The sequence below is a fragment of the Crotalus tigris genome, unplaced genomic scaffold, assembly GCF_016545835.1.
Source record: "Crotalus tigris isolate CLP2741 ecotype Arizona unplaced genomic scaffold, ASM1654583v1 scf7180000024508.2633422, whole genome shotgun sequence".
Taxonomy (NCBI): domain Eukaryota; kingdom Metazoa; phylum Chordata; class Lepidosauria; order Squamata; family Viperidae; genus Crotalus; species Crotalus tigris.
The window spans coordinates 1,565,646-1,591,250 of NW_024100680.1; positions in this window are offsets into that span (position 1 = coordinate 1,565,646).

A 25,605-nucleotide genomic window follows, 5' to 3' on the forward strand; every position below is an offset into this window, starting at 1 on the left:
TGCCATTTTGAATTGCCTCCCGGTGGCCATTTTGGGTGTGGCTGAAGCCCCCGGTGCCCATTTTGTATATGGTTGAGGCCCTCGGCGGCCATTTTGTGAGTGGCGGAAGTCACTGGTGGCCATTTTGTGGGTGGCTGAAGTCACCGGCGGCCATTTTGTGTGGGGCTGAAGCCTTGGTGGCCATTTTGAGTGTGCCTGAAGTCACTGGCAGCCATTTTGTGGGTGGCTGAAGTCACTGGTGGCCATTTTGTGTGGGGCTGAAGCCTCGGCGGCCATTTTGAGTGTGCCTGAAGTCATCGGCGGCCATTTTGTGTGTGACTGAAGCCCTTGGAGGCCCTTTTGTGCGTGGCAAAAGCCCTTGGTGGCCATTTTGTGTGTGGCTGAGGCCCAGACTGCCTGGAACTTTCTTCTGAAGGCAGTATTACATCATCGGTGGCAGGATCGTCGAGAGAGCAGGTTCGACCGGGGAGGGCCTGATCGATCCTAAGTGATCGGGGTGCCCATTAACTCCCCGCCCACCCCCTTTTGGGCTGAAGTATCTCTGTAGACTCCCTTGGTGAAGTACAGCGCCGAGGGGGGGGCGTTTTGCCAAGGTTGAGACCAGAGCAACTCATCATGGCAGAGAAAGGCAGCGAGCCGGCCAAGAGGAGTCGCCAATCAGAGGCAAGTGGTAAGAGCACCACCAAGCGAGCCCGGCCAAGCAGGGAGCCACAGAGGGAGGAAGGGTGCCAAAGACTGAGAGCGGCCTCCCCAGATCTGACAGGCACGATGGGAAGGTCTATATTTGAGCCCCTTTCTTCGCACAGTGCCTCAGCCCCAGGGGCCTGGTCTCCCCCCAGGGGAATTCCTGAGTCAGATTCAAACCTAACAGTGGCTTCAGGGAGGGGTATAACCGGTCAGGACACCTCAGGGCCCCAGGCCACATTCACTCCCACTGCAGCAGGACTTCGCCCTCCTGAGAACCAGGCCCTGAACCCGAACCTCCTCCAGTCCATGATAGCCCAGGCTGTGGCTCAATTTATGGCCTCCAACACCCCACAGCCACCCCCACAGGCCACACATCATTCACAATCTCCGTATTGGATGGATGATCCCGCATCGGATTTGGAATCTACAGGAGCTGAACAAGCTGGCCTAATTTTGTCTGAGGACGAGGGCATCGCCCCATCCGAACCCACCCCTCCTGTCGGTCTCTTTGACCATTCCTTCTTCAATTCCCTGCTTCTCAAGGCCTGCACCACTGCAAACCTCCCCATGCCATATACACTGAGCCCTCTGTCTCACAGAATCATATTCCCTGCCCTCCCCTTTTTCTAAATATAGTCCAGAAACAATGGGAAAAACTAGGATCCCCCTTAAGCCCTGGTGCGGTAGAGAGAACATTGTTCAATGTTGCTCCTTCCCTGACCTCCCTTTTGGAGATTCCTGAGATTGATGAGCCCTTGAACTCATTGTTTCCCAAGTCCAACATCCCTGGGGACATAAATGAGGCACTAAGGGCAGAGGACAAGAAGATTGAGTCCGCCCTACACAGGTCCCACCAGGCATCAGCCTGGGCAACGAGGGCGGCAACCTCCATGGCCTTCTTTGCCAGGGCTTTGGTCCTGTGGCTACGGGAGCTCCAGGGCATGATCCCTCCAGACCAGCTCAGAGCCCACCAGAATCTAGGTAAGTTGGTGGCCACGTCCCAGTATCTAGCCGATGCCTCCTTACACACGATCATCACCGGACCATCGCGGCAGACATTTCAGCACGAAGGCTCCTTTGGCTCAGAAACTGGTGAGCAGACACCAAGGCCAAGTGGCGTCTGGCCTCTAAACCTTATACAGGTGGACAACTCTTTGGTAAGGCGCTAGAGCAATACCTAACCGAAGGTAAGGATAAACGCAAGACCTTGGTTAATGCATCAAGGAGGGGAGATAGACGCTGGGGGAACTTGTCGCAGAGTAACTACAGAAGGCAGCCCTTTCGGCCAGCGCCAGCCTGGGACTGGGCCCAGGCTCCTCGCCCCTCCTTTCAGAGACAGGAACGACAACAAGATCGTTCAGCATACAGAGGCAGATCACAGTTCCAGACCAAGCGGTCCTTTCGAGGCGCAGGGAGCCGCTCCTTTAAGCGAGGCAAGTGAACCTGCAGCCTCACCTCCCATAGGAGGCCGGCTGGCCCTCTATTCCAGCATTTGGACGGCCACTACTATGGACGCATGGGTGTTAGACACCGTCTCCCAAGGTCTGAGACTAGAATTTTGTTCCCATCCACCTGACAGATTCTGCTCTTGTCCTATTTCAACGAACAGGACCAGAGCTGAACTTATGTCAGAGGCAATAGCTCATTTATTGCAATTACAAGCAATTGAACCAGTACCACAAGACCAAGAAGGACGAGGGTTTTACTCAAACCTTTTTGTCATTTCCAAGACTTCAGGGGGCTGGAGGGCGATCTTGGACTTAAAAGGTCTAAACCTCTACTTGAGATATAAAAAATTTAAGATGCAATCACTTCAATCAATCCTGGCTGGCGTCAGGCAAGGTGGCTTTCTTACCTCCATAGACCTGACTGAGGCATATTTGCACATTCCTATTTTTCCTGGACACCGCAAATTCCTCAGATTCAGTTATGCCCGATGCCACTACCAGTACAGAGCCCTTCCATTTGGCCTCTCATCTGCACCGAGAGTATTTACAAAGGTACTGGCAGTGATTGCAGCCCACCTTAGACAAATGCCCATCAGAGTTCAATGCTATCTAGATGACATTCTAATTCAGTCATCATCATGGCAAAGTGCCCAAGCAGACCTCGCCCTAGCCATCAAGGTTTTGCAGGAGCACGGTTTTTTTGTGAATTTCCAGAAAAGTCATACTGTATCAACAACTCGGCTCCTCCATTTGGGCGCAGTTATAGACACAGGCAACTGCACGGTCCACCTATCTCAGGACCGACGGAACTCTATCCAGACTCTTGTACGTCGGATCCGAAGGGACAGAGTAGTCACATTGGCATCCCTTTCACAACTACTAGGGAAGATGGTGTTCTGCGTGCAAATTGTGCCATGGGCACGTCTCCATGCCAGAGAATTACAGTGGCTTCTCCTTCCATTTCAGAGACTTCATACCAGCACATCCCACCAGAAGGTCCGAGTTCCACGGTCGGTGTTGAACTCCCTTCGTTGGTGGGACTCTCCGGCACTGTCACGGGGAGCAGAATTCAAAGAGCCAGACAGGATCACCATCATCACAGACGCAAGCCTATTTGGGTGGGGGGCACACCTCCACACACACTGGGCCCAAGGTCAGTGGTCCAGGCAAGATCTAAAGAACAATATAAACTGGCTGGAACTAAGAGCCATACACATGGCCCTAAAGAGATTCAGCAGCTTAGTACAGGGCCAGCACGTCCTGGTCTTAACCGACACATCACAGCCAAGGCCCATATCAACAGACAGGGGGGAACGAGGTCCAAACCTCTCATGCAGGAGGCCAGATTGCTGGGTTCTTAGGCGGAACTGAATCTTGCCTCCATCAGGGCGGAGCACATATCAGGAGTGGCCAACCAGCAGGCGGACTCATTGAGCAGAGCCACCGTGGACCATTCCGAATGGCAGCTGGATCCGAAGATCTTCAGAGAGATCGTGGACCGGTTTGGTTCCCCAACCCTAGATCTGTTTGCCTCCCCAGCCAACTCACAGCTTCCCAGATTCCTTTCCAGGTTCCCGTCTCCATCAGCGGAAGGAACAGATGCACTCCGCAGCCCCTGGCCCAGGGAACTACGATCAGGAAGATCCTTCGTGAACAAGCAGAGATCCTCCTGGTCGCCCCGCATTGGCCGAGACGATCTTGGTTCGCCGACCTGATGGAGCTCTCCGCATCCCCTCCATGGAGGATTCCAGCCAATCGGATCTCCCTCATTCAGGGGGAGTTACATCATCCGGACCCTCAATGGCTCCAGTTAACCGTCTGGCACTTGAGAGGCAGGCCTTAGGCCTAGACTCATATTCGTCAAGGGTCATAGCCATGATCCAGCAATCCAGGCGACCCTCGACGAATAGAATATACGATGCCACGTGGAAGAGCTTCTGTAATTGGTGTTTAGCTCACAAAATTGAACCCTTACAGGCTGCAGTGCCAGTTATCTTGGAGTTCCTGATGGACGGTTTGGACAAAGGGCTTTCCACAAGCACCATCCGTAGGCAGGTAGCAGCACTCGCCACAGTTATTTCCTGTGGCAAGGAACCCTTAACACAGCACCCTATGATACGCTCCTTCCTAAAAGGAGCTAACAATGCCAGACCACCTGCGGTACATAGATATCCCTCCTGGAACCTTCATCAGGTTTTACAGGCTCTTGTCTCACCACCCTTTGAGCCAATTGACACTTGTTTGCTCAAACTATTATCAATGAAGGTGGCATTTCTGGTTGCTGTAACTTCAGCCAGAAGAATCTCTGAGCTGGCTGCCCTGTCAGTGAGAAAGGACCTGTGTATCTTCCATAGGGACAGGGTTACTCTCAGGTTAGATCCCTCTTTCGTGCCCAAGGTCAACTCCTTGTATCATAGATCACAGGACATAGTTTTGCCGGATTTCTGTCCGAACCCATCTAATGACATAGAGGCTCAGTGGAACAGATTGGATGTTCGCAGGGCCTTATATTGCTATATACAGAGAACCTCATCCTTCCGCAAGACTGAGGCTCTGTTTGTGTCATTTCACCCTTCGTCGTTAGGACAGAAGGTTTCCTCACCCACTATAGGCAGGTGGATTAGAGCTTGTATTTCTCTGGCATACCAGACTCAGTCACTACAAGCTCCCAGCCATATCACGGCCCATTCCACCAGGGGCGCAGCATCCTGGTCTACCCAGGCATCCATAGAGGAAGTTTGTAGGGCAGCAACATGGGCATCGCCCTCCTCCTTTGTCCGTCACTACAAGATGGATATATATGCATCTTCTATGGCTTCATTTGGCTGCAAGGTCCTAGAACACGCATTAACATTGGGTGGGAACCAGGCCCAATCTAATTCCCCACCCTAGGGACACAGGGCTTTGGTATGTCCCATCCATGGGTTCTCCATCCAATCATGCTGGAGAAAGGGGCTTTGTCTTACCTGAACGCCTTTTCTCAGCATGATGATGGAGAATCCACTCCCTCCCATTAGGTCAGTTGGCCTGGTCCCCATTTGTTCAGACGCGTCGGACTAAAGTCTGGGTATCGCCTTAGCCTAAAACTGGGGTGCAGTTGGCACAGAGGGGGCGGTACTAAATTTCAGACTTAGTCTAATTGGAGCAGATAGATTAAGACAACCCATCCGTGGATTCTCCATCATCATGCTGAGAAAAGGCGTTCAGGTAAGACAACGCCCCTTTTACCACAAAATGACTTTGATTGTATTCATTAGAAAATGAATTCTGAAAAATCTAGCTACACTTTTTCTGAGAATAAGCTTCATTTACCGCAGCAGATTTAATTCTGAATAATGTCCTTAAGACTGTCCTATAACTAACTTGTTTTCCATTTAAAGCTCTGTATTAAATTTGTTTTAACAACTTTTCAAAGTTTATGTATTTATTCAAAATTATTACCTTTTTGAACATGGAGAAAACGTCATTGAAATATATATAAGCAAAATATGTATGGATAATTAAGCATCAAAGAACAGATGACAGAAAGCATTTATTCTCATTGGGCATCCCAGATTTACATATTATTGATATATATGAAGAAGTTTGGGCATTGCTAATTCTTTGCCACCATTATTCTACATTATCATTAACAAATGGGCCTCTGTGTGTGTATCTGGATCTATCTATCTATCTATCTATCTATCTATCTATCTATCTATCTATCTATCTATCTATCTAACATCTATCATCTATCATCTATCATGTCAGTCTGTCTATCTATCTATCATCTTTTATTTATTTAGAGGGTTTATATGACTGCCCATTCACTCTTGGTGACTTTGGGTGGATTACGAACAATAAAAACCCAATATAAAAATAATAAAAATCAATAATTGCTGAGTCTCCTGGAGACAACAAGGAATCAAACAAACCACTTGATGGTCTCCATCCTATGAGGTTCTGGGCCCATTGGGAGAACCAAATCATAGGTCTTTGTGAAAGAGTGTAAAAGCGGGGGTCCTGTATAATATGGGAAACGATGATGATCCAAAGAGAGGGAGCCACCAAGGAGAAGGCCCTTCTTCTGAGTCCAGCCAAATGGGATCTGCTTATGAGATAGGATCAGGAACATTCCATGCCTCCCTGCTCTAGTGGGTTGAGTGGATGTAACCGGGAAGAGATGATGCTTCAGATAACATGGTCCCAGCACCTTGAATTCAACCAGAAGCAAATTGGCAGCCAATACAACTTCAGCAGGAAAGCACAAAACTATGTGGGCCATCCATTCTTTGTGTATATGTGTGCGTATATATATATATATATATATATATATATATATATATATACGCACACATATACACAAAGGGGAAAGAAAAACTGGACAACTTCCTCACACACCTCAACAGCCTACACCCCAAAATACAGTTCACCATGGAAACAGAAGCTAACAACCAACTTCCCTTCCTGGATGTCTTAGTCTACAAGAAATCCAATGGCTCCCTAGGACACACCATCTACCAGAAGAAAACACACACAAACCGCTATCTGCACGCTCTCTCACATCACCACCCAGCACAGATCAACTCTGTAGCCAAGACACTCATCTCCAGAACAAAATGCTTAGCTGACGAACAACACCTAAAAACTGAACTACACACTCTCACCAATGTACTAACATCCAATGGATTCCAAAGAAATAAGATTACAAACCTAATCCAAAAAGAAACCCCCACTAAAATCCAAGACAAAGAACAAGAAAACGGCAAAGCCCTCCTCCCATACATAAAAGGCACCACAGACAGAATCAGTAAGATCCTCCATAAACACAACATCAAAACAGCATTCTGCACAAACAGAAAAATATCAACCATCCTTAGAAACCCCAAAGATAAAATTGAATTAGAAAATCAAGGAGTATACAAAATCCCATGCACCACTTGTCCCACCACATACATCGGACAAACCAACAGAAGAATAAGTGCACGCATTGAAGAACATAAGAACTCAGTCAAAAAAGAGGAACCAACATCTTCCCTGGTCCAACACCTTAAAGCCACAGGACATGAAATTGACTTTAAAAATACCAGAACCATTGCCAAAAGTGAACATTTTAATAACAGAATAATCAGAGAAGCCATCGAGATAGAAAAACGCCCACACAACATGAACAAGCGAGATGATACCTCCCGCCTACCAGCCATTTGGAAACCCGCCCTTATTGACAAACGACTCCCTAACACAAAAAATGATACCAGACCCACACTCACAAAAATCACACAGGATGTCACCACCACACATCCACGCAAAAAGCAAACCCAAAGCCACACCAACGAGGATAAAAATACAACTAAGAAGAGAAAAAAAGCGCAGGCCAACTACACACGGCTGAACCAATCAGGCCCCATAACAGATCAAGGAGCCGAGTGCAAACCTCGGCACGCCTATAAAAAGACCTTCTCATTCTCTGGCACGCCAGCCCTGAGGATGCCGGCAGGTGACGGTGAAAGCTTGGCGCTTTTTAAAACTTTTATAGTTTTAACCCATTAAAAACTTCTTTAGTTTTTATTACCCTAGTGTTCATTTTTATATTTTATTATGAATATCCCTAGGGTTCACATTTTTAACCTTTTTAATCGTGAATATATATATATTTTTTCTGAGGTTTTCGCGGGTATTTGTATGTAGGTCTTTGGTTGTTCGGGTTTTCTCCCACGTAAAATTGGAAGTGTCTTGGCGACGTTTCGACGAAGTCCCATTCGTCATCTTCAGGCTGGTGCTTTCAGCTTCGTGCTTTGAGCAGCAATGTGTGGTCTTAGCTGTTTATTCCTTTTAACTGCCAATGGGGGTATGAACTGATTGGGTGGGAGCTTGGCTGTGTTCTGATTGGGTGGAGGTGTGTTCTGAATGGTTAGGGGCTTGGCTGTGCTCTGATTGGCTGGGGGAGTGTTCTGTTTGGTTGTGCTCAGGTTAGTCTGAGTTGCAGAGGAGTTTAAGATTTTGGGCTGCCTTGCTATTTTCTGGCTTCGCGTTCGTGGTCGTGTCTCCTCTTCATGGAGGGTGTCAGTTTGCTTCATGTATGGATTGGAGGGTTTAAAGTGGCTAATGATGCAATCAGGAAGAGTGGCCCTGTCACGAGGGCAATGAGTAGGCAATTGGATCAGCAAGGGGATAAAAAGAACTTCCCACCCCCTAAGCCCCACTCTGAGGATGCTGGCAGAGGACCAGCGAAAGTTAAGTTGTTTTAATTCTTGTATATAACTGTTTTTATTGTTTTAAATGTTGTTTTAACAATAAATAACTGGAGTATACTCTTCCCGGAGATCGAAGATTGCATCATTGAACAATATGCCCGGGATTCGTATTTTTATAACTATTAAGGACATATATATACACACACACACACACACCTGTGCATGCTTTTCCTTATACACACTTCTTAAGCATTATTTTTAAATAGTATAATTTCATTAATACCTGTATGCACATTTGATGTGAACACTTATTTTGAACTACTCTAAGTCTTGGCAGCTGGGAGGTATAGACACCCATTCAAACAAACAGCATGTGTTTAAATACTTTCCATATTAATGACAACAGGTATATAAAAATTAAAAGCAAAATAATTTACTTAGCAAATTTAATTGCCTTGTGAAACCAAAAAGACATCCCTAAGTCACTGTTGCTTGGAGTCATTAATGTATTACTGTAAAGTCTATATTCTACTGATATAAGACAGTGATATTGTGATCTTATTCATACATGCATGGACGAGATGATTTCTGAGATATCATAGACAGTTTTTAGGTAAAATCCAGTATCTTGCCTTTGAAAATATATTGTTAATCAAGGCAGCAACTTCAAAATAGACTGTAGTGATTTTTGCTGGATAGCACGCTGGTTGCTGAACTAATTTTAGTTTCTGGGATGATTTCAAAGGCAGAGTGATACAGAATACATTACACCAACCCATATACGATCTGACATGAGTTACTGTTGCCAGATCTTCACAGTATGGATAGAATATTGAGATACCAGCCTAACTACAGACCTTCCAAATTTTAGAGCTGCATACAGCACTATTATTGGGATCCTATCTATGCCAGGATGTCTCTTGAAAAGCAACAGTTTTATCTTGCTGTATTAAGCTGAGGCTTTTTCGCTATGCATCCAGATCATAACAGTACTTGACATAAGGTTAGAATATTTAGAGTACCTCTAGCTTCATCCAGATGGTAATATATAGTTGGATGTCATCATATTGAGGATCATATTTGAAACTCACCAAATTAATGGATTACCAGTGCCAGCAGCCTCACAAGGAAAAGGCTGAGACCTATGACTCCCCATATTGGAGTAACCATAAACTCATTATTCTTCTCCCACTGCTATTGATCAGAACCATCTAAGAATATATAGGATGGGAACACCATACATGAGCCTAATTTCTGACTCCAAATGATTAGAATTATCTGCATCATCTAGGAAACTATGTAGCATCAACATTTTTTGATATCCATAGAATAAATATGATAAGATGTGACATGACGTGACGTGACGTAACGTGATGGAATGGAACCAAACAGAACGGAACGGAACAGAACAGAACAAAATAGAATATTCTTTATTGGCCAAGTGTGATTGAATAAACAAGGAATTTGTTTCTAGTGCATAAGCTCTCAGTATACATACAAACAAAAAAGTGAAACAATTGTAAAAAATCTTTATACCAGAAGGAAAGATTAGAGATAGCACTATTTTTTTCAGTGTATCTGGATGGAGAAATAGTTTCTTCAAGAAAGAACTGACTTCAACTCTTTAAGGCCAGTGTCATCTTGCTTTCATTCAAAGAATTATTTATCACCTATTTAATTCAAATACTCTCACTTTTGATTTAGCCAGGACAGATATGGATCCAATCTGTTGGTAACAGAGCTCACACTAGAAAGGTTTCTATCTATTTCATTAATTTCATAAAGTTTACACTGCAAGGTACTAGCCTTGTTATCATGCTAAGTGTTTTCCAGAAAATATGGACAAATTTCAAGACCATAAAACACTTTGCAAACACAAAAGCAGTCTGGAAGAGTATTCTACTATCTGTTCTTTCATAAAGAAAAATATTTGGTTCATTAAAACATTATTAGGGCTATAGGTAATTCTCATTTGATGACCACAACTGGACCAGCAACTCTCTTGTTAAGTGAAGCACTCACTAACTGAAATCACAATTGTGCTTATGATTTAACTTCAGCTTTCTTTTGCTTGACCTGTAAAGGTCATAAATGTGAGGACTGGTCATAAAGTGGATTGGTCATAAAGTTATTTTTTCATCACTATCATAATTATGGCTAAACCAGGCAGTTGCTAAATGAGGTGTACCAAAACTATTTACATATGGATTCAAAAGTTTGAATTAATAGTGGATAAAGAAAATGTATGATTTCTTCCTGTTTATTCTGAACATTATGCAAGATCTACTATTATTGATTGATCTGAAATTTTGTCTTCACTTACTGGTACTGGATAGTTCACATTCACATTCTGTTCCCAACTATTCCCTGCTTATCTATTATTTTGTCCATAAATGGAGTATTTGCATGCAGCCATAATTGAACAGAATATATTGTATGTACCTCAAAATTTCTCTCATATCAGTATTTATTTATCTAGAAAAATGGAATAGAACATACTCACAGGAAAATATAAGAGGCTTATCATGAATGTAAGAATAGTTGATAAGGTTTTATGCTTATGTTGATTATTTACAAGTTCACCAATCCTATATATCCCTTCCCATTTTACCTCTTGATGGATGGAGGGTAGCATTCTCTGTTCAATACAGGTTGGCCAGACAAAATTTATCTGGGAAAGGTAGACCCTGAGCCATGTAGAGCTTTATAGGTAATCAACATAATCTTGAACTACACTTAGAAATATACCAGTAACTGACTCTGTTTCCATAACAATAGTTTTATATAGTATGTCAGGCAACATTGTCACTATCCAGGAAGCATATGGGATGCTTCATTTTTCACCAGTTATAGATTCTGAGTGGGCTTCACCTTCAGTGTTATACAAAGAAAAGTAAAAGTAATCCAAATGATAGATAAAGCATGAGTGACTATCTTCACTGCTCCCTCTTCTAGGTAAGACTGCAATTAGTATAGGGATATTGTCCATTGTCTCCATGTGCTGTTCCAGTAGAAGCTGTGAACCTAGGAGGATGTAAGCCTGCCTTCTCCTGGGAAACATATCATGTACTAAATATGTTATTATTATAGAATTAGCAGGCTTCTTATTAATAGCTATCCCAAGTTGCTTGTGCTTTGAATCTGTATTTCTTCATTCAAACTCCTATAGTGTCTAGACACCATGTCTACCACATTTGTCCCAGCGAGAAGATATATATATTGAAGATACCTCATCACAGATAACCTCTCCCAGCAGCTTCACATAAATATTATTTGGATATTGGGGAGAGAACCCAGCTTGTGCCGGTCCAGAGATCAGAGTCCTAACTTCAATCTACCACCTCCCATAGCTCAGAAGTGGTGCCTCCAACCCGATCTTCATAGGTAGCCCAGAAGGATACTGTACTATCAACATTTCAAAAGGCTATTGAGATATCTACAACAATGAAGATGGTCACATTATCACCAAATATGTCTATATATCATCAATATGCATTACCAGTTTGCTTTCAGTTCTACGCATCAGTTTGAATCCTGACAGACCTGGCTGCTCTCCCAGGGTCCTTTTGTACAAACTTGTCAAGAAATAGCTCCAAGAAATGCATTCAAACAAGAGGGTGAACCAGTGCTTCTTTCAACTATGCTGGCTCTCTCACAGAAAAACAGACTACAAGTCACCTTTTTCCTGGCCACTTTAAGCAGGGGGAAGAGGGAGACAAGATTAATTTTCAAGGGAAAATCTATGACCACCATGTTCAGTATATTTACCAGGATTGAATTTCATGCACGTTTACCTAAGACAGCAACCATAATGGCTGAAACACTAACTCTACCTTAAAAAAAAAACTGATTTTAGACATTTCAGATTTCATATTAGTTTTAATATTTTTTCATGTATAATTAAAAATAAGAATATGCAAACACCTTTGAATCTTTCTTAACCATATGTTTACATATATCTGGGTGAAAGTGATTACTAATTTGAAAAATGATCTGTGTACTGTATTTATGTACTGTATATAGTATGTCACTGATCCCCAGATTTGCTCTCAAAGGATAACTAAAATCTATGAGGGAAAAATAAAGGAATGAAAGTGAAATATACCATATTCATTCTGCAAAGAAAGTGTAAGTTTAACAAAATCAAGTATTGCTATGATTCAGAGATATATGTGACATATTTTAACACATATATACTAGATGAAAATGAATTTTAAGCATCATAGGAAAAGAATCATGTTCAGAGCTGATCCTAGAAGTTGCTTGATACTGCCTACTATATATTCAAAATATAAAAATGATTAAATTTAAGTGAAAATGCCAAGGCATGTTATTCATTAGCATGGATGAAGTACAGATTATAGTTATTTTGTAATTAAAATTGTGGTTCAAAATCACAAGAAAACTACATAAGATACTTTAAAATAAATTGCACTTAAAAAAAGGAATAATTTTTTGTTTCATGAAATACTCTGTTATCTTCAGCTATGGGAGAGAAGAAGTTATAATTAAATTTGCCTGTTGTGACATGTGTTTGTAAAACAACAATAACAACTTGGATTGAAAGAGAGGGTCTGAGACAAAGTCAATAAGGAATTATATTTACTAAAATTTCATAGATTGGGTTGAAATGGTAGACTTAAATCAGCTTCACCAAAATGGAACTGATACCAGCAGCAGAATGAAGAGCTGGTGAATAGACTGATTATTCCTCTCAGGGAACAGACTTGAAATTCCTCACAAGTGCTCCAGACAGTTTATCCTCATGAGGAAACGAGAAGTCAGCAGTCTCTGGTGGGCTTGGAACTTTGGGAGATGAGGAAAAAGTCAATTTGCTCAAACCATGGTCAGCCCTTTTGAAAAATCATTGGGTTTGTATACTTTTCTACTCACTTTCGGAAAGGCTTATTAACTGGTTGTCAGCTACTGCCAAACCTCTGGATCAACAAGGTTCATAACACCAGATGGTTTCCACTCAATTCTTAAGTTTTAAACATAAATTCAAGACTTAAAACATTTTGGGGGAAAGTAATAAACAGCAAAAGGTGGATAAAAACTTTGATTTTAGAAAATTATAACTGGCCTAAGGAACCAGATAAATTTGAAATAATTTTAAATTTAAATTTGAAATAAGATTTTAGAATTAATTATAATTAGGTTTGGCTAACATCTTTTCAGCATTAGGATTAGAGATAAGCTTGGTTAAGTCATATTTCAAAAACATTCAGATTCAAATAGATAGTAGAGAGGGGAAATTAATAAATTAAAAATAATTGAGGGTAATAATAATAATAATAATAATAATAATAAAGTTGGAAGGGACCTTGGAGGTCATCTAGTCCAACCCCCTGCTCAGGCAAGAAACCCTATACCATTTCAGACAAATGGCTGTCCAGTCTCTTCTTAAAAACTTCCAGTGTTGCAGCATTCACCACTTCTGGAGGCAGGTTGTTCCACTGTTTAATTGTTCTAACTGTCAGGAAGTTTCTCCTTAGTTCTAAGTTGCTTCTCTCCTTGATTAGTTTTCATCCATTGCTTCTTGTCTTGCCTTCAGGTGCCTTGGAAAATACCTGGCATGTTGTTCAATGTCTAACTGAGTGGCTGCGATAGCTGTAGCGATTAGGACTGGAAGCACTGGAAGTGCTCAAGTGGTCTCTTTGGGATAGTGTCACTGGTGATATTCTGTTCAGTGGATTGCATGTAGTCTGTAGGCTGTATGTTATGAAGTTCTACCCTAGTCTACGGTGGGCTTACAAATATAATGACTTGAAATAGAAGTGAGAATGTTGACAGTTAAACCATTGCAAAAGGCAGCTTTACTCGGAACAGCTTATATCCTATGACAGTATCTTTAATACCATCAAATAATACCATTTGTCTAATCCAGGCCCTTGGGAAGGACTCAATAGGTGGATAAAAATGCCAAATGTAGTCTAAACATTTGGTTGACTGTGTGACCAACCAAAAATAACATTTTTGTGGGATCCAATCTGGGTCAGTTACCGGGACAAGAGGTTTAGTGTTCTGAGCTTTCAGAGTCGTACTCGAACCCATCCTCATGAACCTCTCACTAGCAGAGTGTGTGCTTTGGGCTATACTCATGGTATTTATATGGTGCCAGTTGTTTGTGGCTTTTTTAAATGTTGATTGGGGTGTTGATGGCTGGCTATTAAATCATTGGCTGTTTTTTACTTGTGCTGCCAAGCCCTCACTTCCTAAGTACTTGATAAGCTGGTGGTAAATCAGCACTCCTGTTGACTGATGAGGGGCTCAGGAAACAAGCCTCTCACCAGTCAACAGGAGTAACTTGACAATACCACACACAGAATAGCCCAAAGAATACACTTTGCTAGATAGAAATTCCCTGAAGATGGGCGCCAGCATGAGTCTGAAAGCTCAGAAGACCAAACCTCTGGTCCCGGTGACTGACCCAGATTGGATCCTGCAACATTATCCTGGGACATGTATATTTGCCTTCATTTGTAAATAGCAGTTTTCTTCAAGTTTAGCCATGGAAATAGCATTAAGAGAATATCTGACATTTCTATCATTAATTTAATTCCAATTACTTTTTATAGTCCAGTATTTTTTTATATATTCTGCACACACATTAAATAAAGTGAGAGTATACATTTTTAATCACACTCCATGTTTTAAATCTTTTGGTTCCTCTGCACTCCATTTTAACCATTGCTCCCTGGCTATCATGCAAACCAGATGAGGTGGTCCTATGTACTCCCACATTTGTAATAGTTATTCATAATATGTTATGCTTTGTCCTAGTCAGAACCTTAGTGTGTGAAGAAAAAATAGACATATTTCCTTCTTATTCCCATTTAATTGTTACCCTAATTTTTATATGGCTTATTTTAACACATTATTTATATCTGGAACTCAACATTTAGTTGGGCAATTTTTCTGTCTCTGTTGCCCTTTGCTTTCTCTCTTTCTTCAGTTACTTTTTTTTTTTTTTTGCATATCGGAATATTTATAATGTCAGAAATTTCAGTCTAGAGTTCTTCAGGTTCTCTGTCAAATCTCATGCATTAAAATTATGTTTTATCTTCACCACACAGGAAGATAAAAATACTGTTGAGGTAATTTTTTGGCTCTAATTATATTGTTTTCTTTGGTTTATGTTGTATAATTTACAATAAAGACTTTGTGATATGAACTAGAGTCAGCACACAATCTTATTTTTGCTGACTGAATAGCAATTCTCCATCTTTGCTTGCACAGTATATGGTCAATTTAATTTCAGTGTTATCAATTATTGGAAGTACATGTGTCTTTGTTAATCTTATTTGTTATAAATGTCTAATTTTCTTGGCATAAATATATCAGTCTGCTCTTGCTTTGTTTTGTCCATCATGATATTTTTTTGTGTTATTCCAAATAAATTTTTACTTTGTTTAATTAGTCACTATGACACTTGTAAGAAGGGGGACACTACCATAAAGAGATTCAATTTCTGTTTTCTATGCCTGTGTTATTAGACTATATATTTATATAAAGAGTATATTAGATAGATAGATAGATAGATAGATAGATAGATAGATAGATAGACAGATAGATAGATACACACAGTTATAATATATACTATATATACAGTAAATAATATATAGAAAATAGAATAATTATTTCATTTTTGAATTGAATATGACTTTAACATACCTTTATTAATAATGGCTACTCTGTTTCTTATATTATTTCTAATTTTTAGAAAATCTAATGTTTCCCTGAAGTGAAGTAACCTATTCAATCACATCAGATTAATCCTTGCCAGAACTTCCAGTCTGCCATCACGGCGCTGGCGGACACATGCAGGCAAGCTCCGTCTTCAGCATATGGTTTTATCCCACTGGGGGACCCTGGAAAGGGTCAAAAGTCTCCCTGTAGAGGCAATGAGCAAGGAGAAGACCCCCCGCTTGATTGTGGAAGGGCAGAAGCTCTTCCGCTTGATTTGGGGCAGCTTTCCAAACCGGTGGGGAAAAGACTAGCCATAGCAATATGGCTCGTCATTAAATTGCTGACAGCTGAAGTCAAAATTACAACCAAGCACCTTTAAAGCAATGCAAATGAAACTGGGTGAGATCTGATCTCTTTAAGACTTTAAGTATTTTTTCTGCAAAAGCTGCCCAAAATATTTTTCCCTCTGTGAGGAGAGAGGGAAGAGAATTCTTATCCCACCCTCTAAGAACAGCGGCGATTGACTACCTAGGGGAAAAGAGCAATTATAAGAACAATTCTAGTTTAATTGGATGCAAATTCCTTTGAAATTTCCTATTCTTACTGGAGATATTGGCTTTTATTTAAAAAGAAAAGAAACAAACCTTGAAAAACTATTATTAAAACTCGTGATTTAAAAAGTTTTAAGTGGCACTGGTGACATCTTGTGGCAAAATATCCTATTACAATTTGTTATTAACTAAAAGAGACTTGGCTGGAAGCCCAGAAATTAGAAAAAAACCCTCTCAACCTTGACATACCACCTGTGAGAAACACAGCTGTAAAGAAGGAACTGCAAGGCAGTTTATCTGGCCTGTTTGAACTATGAAGATAAACTTTTATTGACTTTCAGAATTATATGTCGGAAACTGTTTTCCTATTTCTTTACATGAGAAGTCTTTGTTACATGAGATGATGGAATACTTTGGACTATAAATTTTTACCTGCCAAACAATTTTCACTATAAGACTATTCGCAACATGTGAAATAGATGTCACACATCTAGCTACAAAAATTACTTCTAACATTTGATTTTAAAATCCTTAATTTAATACATTATCAAGAGCATATGGATGAAGATCAGGAAAAAATCCTTTCTATGTTGAAATCAATACATGAAACCATTCTTTCAGCATGTAACAAAATGAGAGGCAACATAAAGGAACAAGATGCCAGCTTAAATATGCAGACCCAGATTTTGACTACAACCAAAGACCCAATAATGCAGAAAGCAACAGGAGAAATGGAATAACTAAATATTAAGACAGAAGACTCAACTGACCAACAGATCCAGCCAATGGGGAAATTTGAAAAGAGAGTGACAACATTGAAAATGGAAAAGATTTTTTTAATAAATCAGAAGAAACTTGAGGAAAAGGAAGAACAGACTGAATGGAAGATAAACTTATAAGGACAACTGTGGGAAACTGAAATAATGGGGAGGTGATCAAAGAAATATAATGGGGCTAGTTCTTCCCAAAAAATTGTAATTAAATGGTTTTTCTTAACTCAAATAATATATACAATAATAGAGGGAGAACTATTTGATGAATTAAAAGTACTGACATGGATGGTTCATTGACAAAGGAAAAAAGCCAAAGTAAGGCTGAAAGAAATTAAGGTCTTGATTTATTAGGAGGGGGGGTTATATTATTGATTAGAAGGTTGAAGATGGTCGAATATAGAATTTTATTTTTAGAAAATAAAGTAATATTATAACTGAATAGGTAAGATGTGTAATAAAATTAATAAATTTTTGATTTAATATGGTAGGAAAAAGGACAATTTTTAAAATAGAATAAAGTTATATGCAAATAGATGAGATGTATATTTAGAATATTAGATTTTGTTACAAAAAGGGGGAAATGTAGAAATTGAGATAAGGAAAACTCCAGTTACCTAAAGCTTAGAAATTACAACATACCAAATGTTAAGCTGAATATTGAGGAGAAATTAAAGCCTGGGGAAAAAGCTACAACAGTACACTGATGTATATAAGAGTGAATGTAAACACAGTTATGATATGTATAAGTTCAAAATTATTTGAATATAACAAAGATGGTTTTACTTAGTTGATAACAATAAGAATTTTATTAATTCAATATGAGATAGTAGATATTAAGGGATAAAGAAATATCTGATGTTGTAACTTGAGATTTTTGCTAAAGATTTATGTATGTTATGGAATCATTGATTACCCAGTCACCACATTGTTTTTTAAATGTTTAATTGGAAAATTAGAACATCAATAAAATATTATATATATAAAAAAATTAATCCTTGCCAAAATGCTCACTCATTGACAATTCTAATGGGACAATATCAACTTTGCCTGGATTCATGGTTCAGGCAGTCCAGGCACCATTGGTATACATATTTTACACTAGTGAACTTTCCTTTTGCCTCCTAATATATCAGCTAATAGCAATACAGAATAATAATGATCCAGAGATACAAATAGGTGCTATATATTGTAACAGGTTGGGAAACGTTGGCAACATAATACAGAAGTACTCTGTAAGAGTCTATGTTGTTTGGATGCAACAGGCTGGCACTTTATGGAATTGTGGGAAGAGAAAGTCAGGCAGAGAATGGCTAGAACAAATGGAAATAGTGTCATTCTATCAGGGTTGAAGTAATGTGTCTATGTGGAACAAAAAATAACACAGTGGCTCTTTTATCTGACTGCTATTATTAACAGCCTCCCTAATGCATTATGAGTGCATACAGGGGATAGGAAGAAGCAATCTGGCACATAGAAAACTGACTACAGTCTATTAGAGTCATGATAATATGTTCCTGTAGAGTAGACTTGGCAAGGCTTAGTAGCCTTGGTTAGATTTGAATCATAGAATAATAGGGCTAGAAGAGATCTTGGAGATGTTCTAGGCCAATCTCCCAGTCAAGTGGTTGTCCAATCTATTTTTGGAAGCTTCTGGTGATGGAGCATCCACAAACCCAAGAGGCAAGCTATTTCATTATTTAATTGCTCGCCCTGTGAGAAAATTTCTCCTTACTTCAAGGTTGGATCTATCTTTGACAAGCTTCCACCCATTGCTTCTTGTTCTTCCCTTTGGTGCCCTAGTGAATAAGCCAATCCCCTCTTGTGACAGCCACTCAAGTACTGAAAGATAGCTATCATGTCCCCCCTAATCTTTCCATTAGATCAGCTAGACAATTAGCTCCCTCAACCATTCATCATACAATTTAGCCTCCAGATCCTTTCTTTATCATCTTTCTTACTCTTCTCTGCATATTTCTAGGGTCTCAACATATTTTTTGTATCATGATAACCAGAACTGGACACAGTACTCCAAGTGTGGCCTCACCAGCAAGGTGTGAAGCAGTACTATCACTTCTTGTCTTGATGCTATCCCTCTGCCTAGGATTCATTGACTTTTTTGGAAGTTGCAGCAGATTGCTGGCTCACACTTAATGGTGATCCACTAGGACACCTCATCCCTCTCACAGTTACTAATGTTGAGGCAGGTACTGCCTGTTCTATAGCTATTCATTTGGTTACTTAAAGACCCTGCTGGTCCTTGACAGTTGCTGGGAGAGCTGGATGACAAAAGTGAATCTAAACAGGAACAAAGACCAAAACAGGAAATTAGGGCAGAAGTGAATAAGATGTGATAAAACAGAAATGCAGGGTCACACATAATAGCAAGCCCATGAAAACAAGAACAATAGAATTCTCTCTCTTTTTTTCTTTTTATGTGGGTGTCATCCACCCTCGCCACCATGTGTGAAATATAACCTGCAGAACAAGCAAACTCTAAATAGGTGTTATATGAAAAAAATAAAGTAGCAGAAAAAGAAGAGTAGCCTACCACAATGAGCAGGCAGAATTTTACTGTGATAGTAAAACTTACTGACCAACCCATCCTGTCCATGACACTTTTCAGTATTCTGCTTATATGTAATTGAAACTGCAACATTGTACATAGTCTGATGGCATCTCAGAAGCAGCAGGAAAGCTACTGAACCTCTGAAGCACTTAAAAACCACCCAATTTATTCAATACCTTAATTTAAAGAAGATTCTCTTCACTTCACTTAACTGATCTGCTCTGGTGGGTGTTTCAGTCAAAGCACTATCACTGAATGAATTTCACAGATCTATAGCTTTCAGACTCAGTTATTCATACCTTATCTGTTTTATTATTATAAATATAATGTGAAACCACCCACATTACAAAGATAGCAGCCTATTAGACTCAAAATGTAGTTTTTGTGCTATTTATATCAAAATAGTCTTATTCTTAGCCCTGTGCCTTAAAAAGAAAAATAAAATAAAGACAAAAGTTAATTTCATAAGAATAAAGCATTTTTGTTCCATCTATATCAGTTCTTATTTATATCAACTTTTTATGCACACATCATATGAGCACTGATAAAATGTGCATTTCAAATTAATTTTTATATTTATTGAGTGGATCAGTGATATTAAACACACAATAGAATTTTTAAATAGCCTGAAGGCAAGAAAGGAAATGAAGGAGGAAAAAACATACCTATCTATTGCAGTACTTAACAAGGTATATCAAGAAATGAAAACAGGATTTCTATAGAGTTATGCAAATTTCTGTTCTATAAATATGTCCTTGGTATCAAAGGATTTGTTCATTATTAAACTTGTCTTGTGTTTACTTGCCTATTGCCAGATTGAGGAGCTGTTAATTGCTGTATGTGTCATTATCCTTGACCTTCCTGTTAACCACATTTTTAATGGAATGGATTAAGGGGATTGTGTTTTCTATTTTTCTAAGAATTATATGATTGTTAATTCATAATGGGTTTACATCATTGACAGCTCCCTTCATCATTCTTTCTCACTGTGGGTTAAACCTAAGCTTAAATAGTTCCTATAAAATTATGATTTATTTTTCTTTTCATAGTCACCTTATGCTTGAAAGGTAATTTGGAAGTAGTAGTAATTATTTACATTCTTTAACCATACAGTCTTGGTATCATCTAAAATATTAAAACAAATTGCAAGCTTATGTCCTTAGGGCTCAGGGTTGTATACATTTTATTTGCAAATAAATCCCATCAGACTCGGTTGATCTTAGTTTCAGGTAGACAGATATGTTAAAAATGGAATTCTAATTACCTGATAATGAAATTAGTATCTACTATGTTTAAAGAACATAGAATTTAGAGTAAATAAAGTTATTAATTAAATTAATATAAAATATGAATCTGTAACAAACTTGATTAGTATAAGCACAATATCATGCTAGTAAAATACTCTGTCTATGTGGAAAAGGAACTCCAGACTAACACAGCTTTTATTTATACCTGCAAGGTCAACACTTGATGGTTACAATATCAAGCAGAGGGTGCAACCTGGTGGTTTTCTAATAGGTTGAATCATCACATGGAAACAGAGTTCACTATAGCTCTTCATCTACATAAAGGAAATGGAAGTATCAGGAGCACTCCCAGATCTCTGTTCTCAGCCTAATGCTATTCCACTGTCTTAAAAATTACCTGCAAACAGAAAGATTGACTAACATTTTAGAGATGAATTACATCAACAACACTGGACTAATTCCACAAAGATATTGTTTAACTATAGTGGGGCGGTGTGGTGGCCTAGAGATGAAGTAGTTACTTCCTGTTTGGAAAGTTGAGAGCTCAATCCTAGGTAGTGAGAGATGTTTCTCTGGGCACAAAGAGAAAAATATCTGCAGCAAGACTTCCAGTTTTGCTCAGCAGTCAAGGGATTGTGGGGCTACGGTCCCTACGGCTGATTTCTGCCTGCCAGGGGACCCTAAATGAGCCTGAAGTTACCCCATAGAGGCAACAGAGAAGGGGGAAAGTCCCACCAATTGTGGAGAGATGGAGGTCGATCCGATCAGTTTGGGAAAAGCCCTCCAGAAACCAGCAGATGAAGAGGCTAGCTCAACTTCCGAGTTTAGCTCAAGCTACAACCATCGAAGTCCAAAAGTACTCTGTCAAGCTGACTGTAAACAACGTGTTTGGAATTGGGTAAGAACAGCGATTTTCTCTCCTCTATTTGGAAACTGATTTCCTGGAAAAAAAAACCTAAGAAACAAAAAGCCTTCAAAAGTGAGAAGGAAGGGGACTTTTACCCTACCCTCCTGCAGACTGAAGCGGCGAATTAAACCTTTCAGGGGAAATAAAAATATATTGAAATAAAAAGAATATAAGACTTAACTTGGATAAGTTTGAAGTCAGTGGAATCTATTACGATTTTCCTTTTATATCATCAAAACAGAAATAAATAAGTGTTTATTACTGAAAGAACTGGTGCTGACATCTAGTGGTGGATGAAAATATTACAACAGTCTCTACTACAGAGACTGGCAAGACCCAGGAAAAGATAAATTTGATCTTGGTGACCTTCAATGTCTTAATAACAAAGAACAGCTGTGACAAAAAAAGGAAACATCTTGGGCTTTCTATAAAATAAGAATGATAAATTCTTAAAAAAAAAAAAAGAATTGACCTTTCTGGATTACAAATACTAACTCAGCTGTAACTATAAAGCCATCTGCAGAGAAAGGAAAACTTTGATTTTTGGCTATCATGGAAAATCAGAGATCTGCAGAAAGAATATACCAAGAAAAAACAAATACTTTCCAGAAGGAGATTTATGCTATGATGCAACTAATCCAAACAACAATAATCTCAAACCACAAGGAAATTAAACATAACCTTGAAAACATAAATGAACATATCTCTAATTTACTTTAAAACATAAAAATTCTCAGAAAATAAAAATAGAGAGCGAGTAGAGAAAACAGACAACTGATTATGAGACAGAGGAGAGATATTTCAAGATGGAATTTAACAATATTAGGAAATATGACTTAACCTAGATGGAAAAAAAATGCAGGGAACTCTGAAAAAACAAACTACACTTTAAGATTACAAAATAGGTTTGAGGACAAGAAAAAAGATTTTGTAAAATGGATTTTGCCAGGAGAACTGCAAGATCTTGAGAGACAAAAAATAATAAATAAAATCAAGAAAGACAGAAAGGAAAAGGTTTTCAATGAATAGGAAGGAGCAAAATCTTCCTATAAAAACATCTTACCTGTTTTGCCTTTTGTACCTGCAACAACATTTATAAGATTATGGGAAGACTCTTTGACTCATTGAGGCATATTGAACAGGAAAGATGTTGGACAAAAAAAAAAAGGCTAAAGTAAGAATCAAGAAATTAGATGACGGGAATTACCAGAGGAGTATTTAAAAATTAAACATTTGTTTGACTATGGTTAAAGAAATAGAAATATTCTGAATATAAATGATTAGTTTAAGAGGGATGAGCCCCTGAAGTAATGCCTTCTTCTTCTTCTTTTGTGTTTGGCTTTTTTTTTTTAACATGAGAAATATAAAAATGTTGGCATGGTTTATATAAAAGAAATATTTTCTTTGTTTTGTCTTTTTTTTCTTTCTTTTTGCTCTTATTTTCTTTTAAGATATGAGAAATGTATAAGAAAAAAGATTTAAATACTTTTGTTGTTGTTAGTTGCGAAGTCGTGTCCGACCCATCGCGACCCCATGGACAATGTTCCTCCAGGCCTTCCTGTCCTCTACCATCTTCTGGAGTCTATGTAAGCTCACACCTACTGCTTCAGTGACTCCATCCAGCCATCTCATTCTCTGTCATCCCCTTCTTCTATTGCCCTCAATCTTTCCCAGCATTAGGCTCTTCTCCAGTGAGTCCTTCCTTTTCATTAGGTGGCCTAAGTACTTGAGTTTCAACTTCAGGATCTGGCCTTCTAAATGTAACTAATTTTGAGAAAATCTTAACTAGTAAAATGTTTTGAATACTGTGGAGAAAAAAAAAATTAAATAAGAATGTAAAAGGATTTATGATGGTGCAATCAAGATGACCAATGAAAAGAAGTTTTATACTGATGTGGTTATTATTTGCAGAAACATAGAAAAATTTTATATTAATTGTTAAAATCTAAATCCTGTGAAAGAAAAGATCAAGTTCAAGGCAAGCAGATTTAATGTAACTCTTCTTATCTTCCCCCAAATGCATATTTAGGAGCACCAAATCTATCTCCAAAGCAGTTGGCAACCATTTTCCTGAAAGAAAATGGAGGGACATAATAGGCATTATCCAATAGTAGGGATAAGTTAGTCCAGCAGTTCTTAAACTGTTTGGTTCAATTACCCCTTTTTGTACCTCTCGAATAATTTCATTACCCCCACCCATGAAGTTAAAACCAAATTCAGACTGCAGTTTTATACAAGCATCTTGGCAGCTCTAATCCTAAATTGAATCCTCAATCACAAGCAAGCAATTGTAAATTGCTCCATTAGCCCAGAATGTGCCCAAATTACCCACCTAATTTGGCAATTACCCCAGTTTAAGAACCACTGTATTAGCCTGTGGCCCAGTCAGAATACCTTGTAAGCCATTTTAATATATTAAAATGCTAATATATGAAATATAATTATAATTAGGATACTATGGCAAGAGAAGCTAGTGGGAAAAAGAGCTCAGTATAGGTGGGAGTGCCTCAAATGCAGCAATTACAAGAAAGGCTAAATCATATGAAAGCTTTCCCCCCTTTTAATGAAGCCTTATTTATTCATATTGACCTAAGTTCGTTCTGACTTTGATATAAGACAGCTTCCTTTCAAGCCTTAATTATATAATTAATGTACTCACTTAGCCACTTTGCAAAACCTTTTAATCAGAGATAAATCTGGGACTTTCCTGTTGCAGATTATTAAGCTTGTTGTCCATTTATAACAAAACAGAGAAAATTAATTCCAATTCATCTATTGATAACAACTTTTGTGAATTGCATGAAACATCCACAAAATATTTATTTTGCAGTCTAAATTCCTTACAAATCATTTTTACATAATAGAACCTAAAGGCGTAAGAAAAAAATTAGTAATTAAAACAACTACAAATTATTTATATAATGTTATGGTTAAGATTTTATTTATATTAGAGAAAATTTAGTACATTTATGTATCAAAGAATTAAAATTTAACTAATGGCTGCAAAGTAATGTGTTATTTCTTCTCTTGTTTAGGAAATGGTACCTTTGCTTTGATAAAGTATATTATGAAAAATGAAAGAGAAAACAATAAGAAGAATAGGAGTGGTGTCAAAAGTAGTGTACAATAAATTATGCAACAAACATGTCGTAAATAAACATCATAATAAAATACAATAACAATGTCATTTAGCTGTGGCCACCTATATCCTGATTACATATTACTTCCACATCTCACTTCCCCTTAAATGTGCTCCACCTCACATGTCAGAATTTTTTAAATAAACCTAGTAAAAGAAAAATATATTTTAACCAATTAAAAACAAATTTCTAGTCTCCATAGAGAATTGATAACACAAACAATATCCACTTATCTTTTTTAAATTCCTTCACAATATTTCCAACAGGGGATCTGTCCTGATTCTCTTTTTAAAAAAATATTTTTTATTAAAAAAGTTTACTAAAGAATAAAAAACTTCAGAAAAATTAAAAATTAAAAATATGAAAGAATAAAAGAAAAAGATAACAAAAGAGAAAGCTGAAAAGAAATATCAAAAAAACAATG